We start from the raw sequence: 11,827 nt of genomic DNA, 5'->3' as shown, positions 1-11,827 counted from the left end.
TTACTTGCAAGTATTTCCTTGTGCTAATTTATTTGTTCTGACGTATTACAAAGAATATGTGAGGGCAACTTGAAAATCCTAGATTTAAGAGAAATAGATTACAAACTAGTATTTTGGAGGAATGACCAGTTTTCACTTTTCTGACCAAAATGTTGGTGTGGTTTTCTTGGTAGAGTTTTCCATGTAGAAAAAAATCTACGTGCAATCCTTTCTCTCACTGTGCCTCTCACTGCCTCCATGTCTGTCTTGAACTTTCTTAAACATTTTTCTTGTTCAAATATTTGCAGTCCTTAGAAGAGCAGAAAAACTTCAAGCATTTTGAAAACATAGAAGGGCTCCTTAAACTCAATAAAAATTACTGAGATACTGCTTAAAGTGCCCTGCTTAAATAAATTAGAGAGTTCTACAACTCTTAAATGCCCAATAGAGGTGCAAGAGGCACATAGAATAACAGGCTAGGTCACACTTAAATGAATCTCTCTTGAAGAATATAACAGTAATAAGATAAACTGACTCAGCACTAAACCACAGAAGCACAGATAATAATACAATACCACTCCCCTAAATGAATCTCTTAAAGAGGAAGTGACCACGTGACAGACTGAAGCATGAAAAGGGAAAAAAAATTAGAATTATTTTAACTTGTTGAAAGAATCAATTTTTCTGAGTATCAAAGCAAAACATTACCAGCCTTACAGAAGTTCTTCAGAAGCAGAAAGGCTTTTTAAAGCATTTCCTTTCATATAGAAGCAATTTGTTGACTAGATATACACAGTAATATGAATTTAGTTGCTGCAGGTAGGAACTAATAAAGTGCTAGTTCAGAGTGCTGGGATTTTCTTTTCTTGTAACCTCTAAATCCAGTATTTAACCAGAGAGCTTCAGAATATTGTCGCAATTGGATTTTTGTCAACAGGCCCTGCACAAATTGAGTTTGGTGGGTTTGTCAAGGTTATGTAATAGCAAACATTTGGAAAAATTGGGCACAATTGTCAGCCTTTGCTCTGAAAGGGCACAGGATTAAATGAGCATAAAAATTTAATTGTCCTCTCACCCTGAATAAGGCTGGGACTTTCCATATTAGGGTCGGGCTGGCTAGTTGAGCAGCAATTTTTATCTGGCCCCTGGATAAATAGATGCATTCAGCCTTCTCGGGCCTTCAACCTTCATTAACAGAGAAATTAATCACATAATTTAAACATATATATTTTGCTGGAAAAAGTCTTAACAAGCTGCATCCTCTATTGGACAAGAGAAAAGAATCAGGCATGTGTACATATTTAGCTGACAATGCCAAGATTTGCAGAATATGTTTAGGTTTCTGTCCTTAATTTTCAAGGAGCAGATTGGCAGCTGATGTAAATTGTCTACACTAATCACAGTGGAGTTAGGCCAATGTATACTATGCAGGAGTAGATTTGCAGTTTGCTTGATGTTCTCAAATTCCCATTCTCAACATGTTTTCTTTTTGAAACTTCATTATTACTTTGCTGTAATTCAGTTGCTTTCAGTGGAGGTATATGGGTGTATAATTGGAATAAACAAGCAAAGAACTGGTCCTTTAGATCTTATGAAGACAAGTGTATTCCTGTGAATAGTAGTAGTAAGGTAATGCGTGTAAGATACCAAACTTGTGATAAATAATGACATTTTACATTTATATGGTCTCTTTCATTCCATGTAATACCACAAAGATTTACAAGTAGCTTAATGGCAGCAAACTGTGTCTGATTCTTGAAACTAATTATTTCTGCCATTGAGGAGTTGGTCAGCAATGTAAATGATGTTAAATAGCAAAATAACCACTGATAACTTGTGTGCTTACTGGAGTTGTAGGGCAGGTTGTTCTCAGCCTCCCACCATAAATGGCAGTATGCTATGTGATAATGCTGACCATAAGCTATTAAAATAAGGCAGGATTTGCTTAAAAGCAAATGCTTTGTATTTCAGGTTTATTTTTCTCATGTTTAAAATATGAAATTACAGAGTAAAAGGAAGTGGTAAAACCTCCATCACTCAAAGCCATGGGAATGTATCTGCTTGTTCACACATGCTCCATAGTTATTGAAAGTGTGATTCTCATTTTACCAACTAATCCAATACTTGGATGTGTTTAGAGGACAGCTTAGTTGTAGCCCAAAGTTTTGATTTCCAAGTAATTATAAAGAAGAATGTGCTGCATCATACCTATCTTTTATTTGTGTGTCAGCGACAAATAAAAAATTTGAAGTGCATTTACAAATAGGCCAAGCCTTGTGCAAGACACAGAGCTCTTTTAGATGTGTATGGAATTTGGTGGCTCTGTATTCTGCATCTAGGCCCACTGGGATGCGCTGATGCACAAGCTAACTTTACTCAGTGAAAGGTAATTATTTCATTTTATGGTTATCAGATCCTACCAGCTCTTCCTTGGCCAGCTCCTCACTCCCACCCTGCTTGTTTGCTCTGTGATGCACAGTCTAATGCCAGCTGCTGAGAGCTGGGGAGCAAAGGGGATTCAGGGAGCTGTGGTGATGTGGGTATTCCACTGTTTTACAGAGCAGGAGATGCTGAATGGTTCTCTGAAATGCCTCCAGCACTGGGGTGAATTTCACACACTGCCTGCATTTCCTAAATCTGGTATTCAACTTCAGAAGAGCTGGCAGTTTTCTACTTTGAACTGGCTGTGAATTAGACATCTTTTCCTATGGAAAAGTAGTCAAGGTTTTAAAATAGCTTACATGAATCAGAATGAAATTGGGGGGGGGGGGGAGCACCTTACCTGTGTACTTGTGTGTGGGTGGCTGGGAGTTTTAGGAAGTTTTAGGAAGGAAAGCAAATGAAAGAGCTTTTTTTTTTTTTTTTTGCATCTTTTCTGGCTTTCTTGAAAGCCAGTTGTTTTTTCCTGTCCCATTTTGAATTTTGCAAAGCTGGAGAGAGGGGAGAGAAGTAAGGAAGCAGAAAGATAAAGGGCACTGGAAACCCAGGGAACATGTGACTAGCATAGTGCTCTGCCCCTTGCGTCTTCCTGTTTCTCCTCTCCTTTGGAAGATGTCTGTATGTCTGTTGTTTTAATAAGGAGGGATATTAAGAGAAGCATTGTATCTAGGAAAATATATATTTCCCTTCCCTCCATCCCCCCCCCCCCCCCCCCGGTAATGTGAATGTTTCCCACAGAATTTTTCAATTGTGCAAGCACAGCACTTCTAATTAGAAAATTATCATGGGAGACAATTTCTCAGTTTTGTTTTGATTATCCATCACTGAATTCAGTGTAGTTCACACTGACATGTGTAGCCATTATGGTCACTTTTAGTAAGACTAAATCCTTTCCTTTGAGGTGTTTTGGCTAAAATTTAAGGATTTCAAGCAGTAGAAAAATATGTTCAGGTGGCTAGAGTTATTGCACCAAACATGCCCTCATTTCCACTAGAAAGTCTGATTCTCCAGTATTAGTTCTCCAAAAGCATTGCCATTGTTCTTGTTTCATGAGCTTAATTGTTGTATGGTCAGTCTGTGCCATGCCAGGTCTCATATTTAATGACATATTCTGCATTTGCAGTGCCGTGTGATTCCAGAGAATTAAAGGATCTAAAATAAAGGACCCCAGATTTGAGGCACCTCTTATTAAAAAAAAAAGAGTAAGAAATAGAGTTTCTGAATATTAAAAGATACTAAATAATAAAGGGTAAAAATGTGCTTTAATAAATACTAGTACAGATTTAAAAGTTAGGGTACACAGAGGAATTTAATTGCTCCTGTGTTAGACATTGGGAAAAAAATCAGACCTCTGAGAGACTTTGAGGTAGTAATTTTGCAATTCATATGCTGCTGTTTGATATTATTCTCAGGCTGATTTATCGTATCTAAGATATTATTAGGTATTATCACAGTAGATTGCATTTCATTTCCTCAGATTGCTAACCATATCATTAGTATTTTCTTGTTAATATAAGTTTTCTTACTGGAATATTAAATATGAGCAGAGAATATAAACTGCGAGTATTGGTATTAGAAAGTGTTTGATTAAAGCTTTAATTATCACAATGAGAATTTTTAAAAGAAACCATTTCTTATTTATTTGTTTCTACTGTACTGGTAGTCTCCATTTACCTTTCCTATTTAAGCTTAATAGCAGTATGACACCTAATTTGAATTGCACTATAAGAATCTTAAATAGTAACTACTTTGATTAAAGCTATTAAAGTTTTTTTATTAAGTTTTAATTTTGCTTCTTTGTATATTATGCTTGCCAAAATCCAGTCACCAAGTGAGTTGGTTTAGAAAGCTTTGTCTCTCCTTTGGGAATGGCAGGGTGAAGGGAGTGTTATCAGTGCAGTGATATATAGTGGCTCAGAAGTGTGAGTTGGAGAAGTGAAGGTTGCCATCTCTCAGACCTAAAGGATTTCAAAGGCTGTGATCTTACAGAAACTCTTTTAATTTTGTTTCACCCATCTTGTTTTCATGCTGACCCATGAAAATTGACACTAGACAGTGGTATGCCAGCATTTCTTACAGGAAAATAAGTTTATTACTAGAGCTTTGACAACTGAAAAAAGCCATGGAAGCAAACTTTATTTCTCCCTTTCAATCAGCAGGAGAAAGCTTCCCAGGTTTATGATCTAATTTAAAGTGAAGAAAGATCTGTGCAGTGCAGAATGCACCGAAAGGTGGCTGGACCTAAGGCATTCATTGCCCTGTATTGGGCTACTTCATGTTCTGGCCAGTAGAAATATGTTGCATTTATATTATCTGTGCTTTTTCCCTGCCTGTTGTAGTCCCTTTCTTAGGCTTACCTACTCAAAGTAAAACAAGCAAGCAGTATGATGACAAGTTGATGGTATTGTGGAGTTGGGCTTGTTTTTTAGCTACTAATGTTTAAGTGCATAGGTGAGAGCATGCAGACCAGCCCACGACTGGAGCTGTTTGAAATGAAACAGCCTCACCCCCTGCTTCTCCCCCATGCCAGTTCCAGTTCATTGCCTTGCACTGTGCCCTCCCCATATCAGGCTTTCTTTACTTCTCTTATGTCTTTTTTTGGGAAAAGAATCTCTAACCTGGCAGGTGGAAAATAAGGACAGATGGAAGAATACAGCAACGGTTTTCTACCACATCCATACATCACCTCTCCCCTTTTGGGGCTTTCACCTTTTCTTCACTGTTTCTTGTATACGTTACTGCAAAGACATTAGGGAAGACCCTCAAACTAGATGTGCTGTTGAGACTTTATGCTGGCTAGGGTGCAGCTTATTCTGGATGGAAGACAACATGGGTTGTGCTTTTGTCACTAAGTTGCCATGCAAATCCATACTAAAGGTTTGCTAGAACTGGTGTTGCTAGCAAAGTACAGAACTTTCCAGTAGAAATAAGTTCACAGGCCTCTATCGTGGAGGCAGTTGGGCACACTGAACTGAGGGGTGGATTTTGCCATGTGTGGAATGCAAGACTTTTCTAGCCGCTTACAACGTTGCAAGGTGACAAACAGTCCTCATATTACTGAATGCCCCCACTTTCTCCGTGCCATCTGCAGTTATAGAGGGTGCTTAGGAGCACTGTGCACTGCAGAGAATCCAGTCTGTCATCTCTTCTGGTGTTTTCAGAAATAAAATATCACCACTGAGAGTCTCTGAAAGCCTCTAGTTTTTAATGATCTATCTGTACCTTTCCATTGTGTTCTGCTGGAAAAGACATTTAATTTATTTTAAAAGATCTGGGGTGTTCAGCAAACTCAGTTTGCACATTTCTTGTGACATAGCATTCCCAGGAAGGGCAGCTTCTTAGCATGGCAGTCTACAGAACAATACACCTTTTTTTCTTTGCCCCTCTTTCTCCCAAGAAATACAAGTCTTCCAGAGGGGAAAGCATCTCTCATTATATAAAAAATGTGTGTCTGGTTGTATGTATCATATAGGTGGGAAATATGAACTTCAGCAAAAATGAGCCATTCTAGACCTGGGTGCTGTGAATCTGATGACAAAATTGATTGCCCTCATAGCTGAAAATGCATGAAGGAAACGAGTATTTAAGGGGAAAATGACGGTGTTCAATTTAGTCTGTAGAGAAATTGCCATTTTAATTCTTTAGGGTCAGGAGATGACTTGTGAGGTGTGTGAAAAATGCTTTTATGCAGTGGAGCCCCACTCCCTGGCACAAGCCTGTTAGTGCTGCTGCAATAGAAGTAATAACAAAATCCTCTTTGTCTCATGTTGGTATCTAAAAATTCTCACAGGGAGAAACAAAACAAAACAACACAAAAACCCCAACAGTCCAACATGTCAAACCCTCACTATTTTTGCATGTGAAAATCCCCTGAGAGAAATATTATGTATTGCTACTGTAGATAGAGTACATGTACTCAAGAACAAAGAGGGCTTAAGAAGAATACATAGTGAATATATAATAACTCTGAATAAATATGGTAAGTCCTCTCTTGTTTCTTTGCAAGTGCCTTTCAAGAAGTGAATAATAGTAAAGCTCTCCAAGTCACTTAGGGTCTGAGCCTGCAAATATCTACTCATTTGAGTACTTCTTACTCATGTAAGTAGTCCATTGAAGTCTGTAAACCTGCTCATGTGAGTAAGGCTAAACAAGTTCAGGGTCTAAAACACTATGTGGGAGACAAAAGCATATACAAGTACAGCCCTAAGACTCTTCAGACATGGAGCAGCAAAAGATTTATCTGAGGCTTCCAATGTAAAGCCTTGTAAATTAGTAGGAAGATCTAAAAAATCAGGCCGCTGCTGCATTTGGAAGCAATGGAGCTCTCTTAATATGGGGATATAGGGGTAATGTGATGGAAAGACTTAGATGCAGCATGTAGTCTAGCAGTTGTATTCTGTACTCCTCTCAATCAGAGCAGTAGCTGGAAGTCTAGCAAGCAAACAATTATAGTAACCAAGTCACGATGAAACAAAGGAAGAGGCTATTATTCCAGCAACTGGCCAATGGAACAGAAGTTTGGCTGGCTGTATTCCTGAAGGAGAGCAGGATTTACTACATAATGTGGGATATAAACTTTGATGCATTTAAATTATTTTACAGACTTGTTTGCTTTTACTCTTCAAGTAACCTTTGACTGAAAATAAACTAATGGTTGATTATCAATTTAGCTGATTAAATTGTGGACAGCTATAAGAGGAAATCTGCTAAAAGTCAGGGCTTGCTTGTCTTCTACACTTGTCAATATAAAAATGATCTATGATGAAATCATTTTCCCTGTGCTCAGACTGATGAAGCAAGGAATATAGGTCTTCTCATTCTAAAGCTAGAAGTGCAGAAATAGCAAAATTTTCTCTCATAGGCTTTTTGGGGAGGCACAGGTCTGGCTCTTTGTGGTCTGGAGCTGAAAGCAAGGTGACATGTAACCATGTGCAGGTTTCAGCCACATGGACTGCAGTCTGGATGTATGTCTCTTGCAGTAAGTGTGTCTTTACTTTTCAGTAAAAGAATTTGGACAGTCTTGTTTCATGATTAATATGTGATGCAGACTCAAGATATTTTGGGATAAGTAATATAGGAATCTGCCCCGCTGGCCACTTTTTCCATTTTGCACCTAGGGTAGGTTTGGACATGTGATTATAGGAAGAGCATGAGTATGGTGGAGGTCCAAGGGTCCAGTTGGTAAACCTGTGTCCTAACCTTCATTTTGCAGAAAGGGAAAATGAAGCTTAGAGAAACTAAGGCCTAATGTCATGAAAATCACCATGAAATAAGCAGAAGATGGTTTTTCGGGGATGTGCGTGCAGCAGTTTCTTAGGGTGAAACATGAAGTTTTTCTGAAAGGAGGAAGGCTATGAACATTTCCTGATGCAGATCCAGGTCTTGCCTTGTGCATGACTTATGGTATCACTTATAGTTCAAGTGGACCTACCTCCTGTTTACTGGGCTGCTGTTGAAGGAAGGTCTCTTAATGTTTGAGCATAGGTGGAAATGTTGGGAAATATTACTGGTTCACTGATGTCAGTACTGTGTTCTTTTGTAATTTGTGTAATTTTTACAAATTTTTAAGCAAGGCTGAGGGAGCCTCACCCTTTTGTTGAAAGTGCAAAACTACTGTCTTGTAGTGTTGGCTGTGCTTGAGGTCACTTTCCCCTCCATTTTCTCTTCCCAAAGGCAGATTTTTATTTAATAACTTGTATATTTCCGTGAACTGTGACTGAACTTGAAATTCCTTGATTTGTTGGGATCAAATCTTGTACCTCAAATAGTGAGGAAGCCGGATATCAGAGGCACTTCTTGCAAAAATCAGGGGTGATAAAAATGACTATATCCATGCTGTTCCTAGGAACCCAAAGAAGCTGGCCTGCCTGATTCATAATGCTGTAGCTTGCACCACTTGGAATGTGATTTTGCCATTTTAAAGCCAGCGGTATTCATATGAAGTTAATGGAGTCACAAATGTGTCCTCTACTTTCAACTTTTCGAAGAGATTTTATCTTTGTTGTTTTATTTTTTCCTTTGGGTGGTGGTTGTTTTTTTGTTTTGTTTGGTTTGGTTTGGTTTTTTTTTTGTTTGTTTTTTCCCACAAATAAAAAAATCTACAAAATACCAAAACCCCAAAAACATTTAAGTGGGGAAAATAGAGATAAGAAAGCCCATTGAAGAAATACTATTTCTAAGTAATGTACTTTTTTCAATGACAGCTTAGTATTTTTGTTAAACGGCACCACTTTCAGCTTTCAAAAAGGTTTAGCCAACAGTGCTCTCACTGCTTTCGACAAGGCAAACCTTGCTCACCCGTTATAACCTTTAGGTCATTCCAATCATGTTATTTCTCCCATAATGCCAGAAGTAATGGAGTAGGCAGGAAGTGAAAGTAGAAGTTATACAGCACTGCTCTCCTGCCTTTTGTTTGCTTGTCTATAACTACCTTAAACTACTTCCTTCTCATCATTATAACAATGGGATGAAATGGTTCTTTATAAATGGCCATGAAGTAAAGGCAGGCTGCAAAGGCTTCTGTAACCTATTATTATGACCTTTCTCTCATCAGTAATTGTTTAGCAATTTGTACCTGAAAAATCCAAGCTGTCTGTAATGTGCCACACAAGGTGTGGTGAAAGGGCTTTGGAGACAGCTAGAATAATTATTAAATACCAATGTGGTATGAAGCAGCAAGTCTAAGCAACATGAAAAGACATCAAAAGATTGAATAATGAACTTATCTTCAAATGCATTAGGTCCTTGCTTGTTCTGGTGAAATAAATGCATGTAATTTAATACAGAGATTGCCTACGCTGTGCCTAGATTCACTTCATTGAGGAAAAAAAACCAAAACCCACAAACCAGACCTGCTGTAATTCTACCATGGATATCTATAGGCAGAAAACAGACTCCATAAAAATCTTGGTGTCTCAGAGAAGTAGCAAGAGAGTCCTGAAATACCCTTATACTTTACTTATAAGCTGCTGGGTCTGTTGTAAGCACCATTTCAGTGTTACAGCACACCTATTTGTTTAGATTAAATTGATAATCAGCCTGACCTTTTCCAAGCTCCTTCAACTGTTCTCTGGGGCAGAAGCTTTATGGGTATTTTTTCACTAACTCTTGAACATGGCAGCTAATAGAGTTGTCCTTGTGACTAGTGATGACTCAGAGCCAGACACAGTAGGCATGGATAAGCGTGGTGCAAGACAAAGTCAGTAAGTGTTTGTGGGCTGTGAATGCTGCTGTGTCTCCAGTTAACATAGTGATTGCAGGGTCTTTTGCTTATGTTTTGGAATTGAAAAGTAAGACTTTTGAAGTGTCCGGTATTTGCCTTGAGCTGGATCATTTGAGGTGTTTTGTCCTTGTTTTAAGCCTGACCACCCACTATTTTGTGTGGTTTGTCTTTTGCTGGCCTTTTTCCTGAACCTGTTAGTGTTTGCCCGACAAATGCCAAAGCTTTCATTCTTCCTTCCCTGAATGGCTCCAAATTTGCATCTCGTGCAAACAGCCCAGCTGCTAGTCACACTCACAGTAAATGGCTAACACACTATTTGTACACACCATTTTTTTGGTGCAACTTGCTCCTTGGTTATGTGGAGAAAATTTTGCTTGACTTTATTTTTCACACTCTTATTTATTTATTTATTTATTTATTTAATTCTTCTTAAAATATTTTGACAGATTTTACCAGCTTTGTGGCTTTGGCAACAGCTGCTGTTGGCTTATCTCTTTAGTTAGGCTTTTTTCATTATGATTTTGAACACATTAAGTCTGGACGGTTAACAAGGGACATCAGCAGCAAAGAAAAAGCCATGAAGATGGGAAGAGTAAGTGGCTGCAAAGCAGGCAATCGTGCAGTGAATCGACTTGTGTGCCCTCTCCTGGCTGGAAGTAGCCGGCTCAGGCCGGCACGCCATGCTGCTTGTGCCGCTGGCTGCGCTAGCAGGTCAAGTAGCAAGAGATAATGTAGGGATTTATGCAGCAAACAAGACTAGGCTCTTCCTCCGTAACCTCAGCTATTGTCACTGCATGTTCCTTAGTAATGCTACAGGCTTCCTGCCCTCTGGGCACCTCTTTTCCAACCTGCTTCCTTCGGCTCTGGCCCTCAGCTGCTAGGGCTGTTAATGGGATGGACTGGTCCGCCTCAGTATTAGGCTGTGGGTTAATGAGATCATGCCTCCACGCGGGTGCTGACATCCTCCCTTCAGAGCAGAACTGCACCTTTGTGGTTGATTGTGAAGATCTGAGAAAGGAGGTTTTGGTATCCAGTTTATCCCTCCCTTCACTGCAGTCTGCTCAGTAGCTGACTTGTAACCTGCTTCATTCCCAGGGCTGAAGAACTTCATTCTAGCCCTGGTGCAGCTTTTCCAGCATGCTTTCTCTTTCTCTGGGATGAAAAGTCTTACAGGCCTTGTTCAAATCCTGACTACAGTGTGGTCATGTGCATCAGCAAAAGGGCTGTCACTGTGTTTTATTATTTGTATTATGGTGACCATCAGGTCTCAGGGTTCTGGGTGCAGCAGAAAAAGAAAAAGAAAAAGAAGGTTGATAACTTGCTTCAGAGCTCTATGCTGTCATAGCTGGCTGAGCAGGTTTGGCACCTGACCTGCAGTTAACTTGCCTTAATTAATGTAAGATTGCAGAGCATCAAGGAATCAGCCTGTGTGTTTTGCTGTATCCTGAGAAAGGAGGGATGGCTTCACAATTGCACTTGTTTGGCATTATGAGATGTCAAGGGTAGTATTCAAATCTGTCAGTGTGCCAGCTTGGTCCTTTGGCCATGCAGACCGTGCGCTGGTGTTAACTGTGCTCTGGACCTTGAGATGAGGTGCCAGACCTGCTGTTACAAGGTTCCTATGTAAGGACTTAGTGGCCTTAATACTCTAGGGATGGCTGCATTTTGCTATCACAGCATGTCGTTAATTCTTTGGAGGAAAAAATGCTGTATCTTTGTAAGCTAGCATATTATGTGTTATTTAACCTAGTCTGCCCAACGTTGCATTACACTTGGCAAGAGAGAAGCTAGATAAATGTGTAAGCTGAGGAGATAGATGTATGAGTAGAACAAAGCAAATGTCCCTCAGTACTTTATTTATCAACCTTTTACACTGATTTCTTTCTGCTTTCACATCCAAACGGAATGATGATCAAGAAGGATTTTCTTAACTGCTGCTATTGAGAAACTGTAGCCCTAATCCTGCAAATATTTATTTCTGGGATTACCCTTCAAATTTAGAATGTTCATTAATTTTGGCAGGATCAGGCAATTTCTCTTTTAGATGAGTCCACCAAATCACTTTGCAGTAAGAGCACTCTTCTGCACAGATGCAGTAAGAGCTGTCCTTTTAACATGGCTGCTGTTTGACCTGCTTTAGCTTGTTCCCAATGAATAAGAAAGTGGTGGAAAAAGTAAGGAAAAAAA

This window comes from Pezoporus wallicus, unplaced genomic scaffold (genome assembly GCF_028554395.1).
Source record: "Pezoporus wallicus isolate ANWC-B61680 ecotype Strahan unplaced genomic scaffold, APGP_CSIRO_Pwel_v1 contig_6897, whole genome shotgun sequence".
Lineage (NCBI taxonomy): Eukaryota > Metazoa > Chordata > Aves > Psittaciformes > Psittacidae > Pezoporus > Pezoporus wallicus.
Note: the sequence above shows the minus strand (reverse complement) of the source record.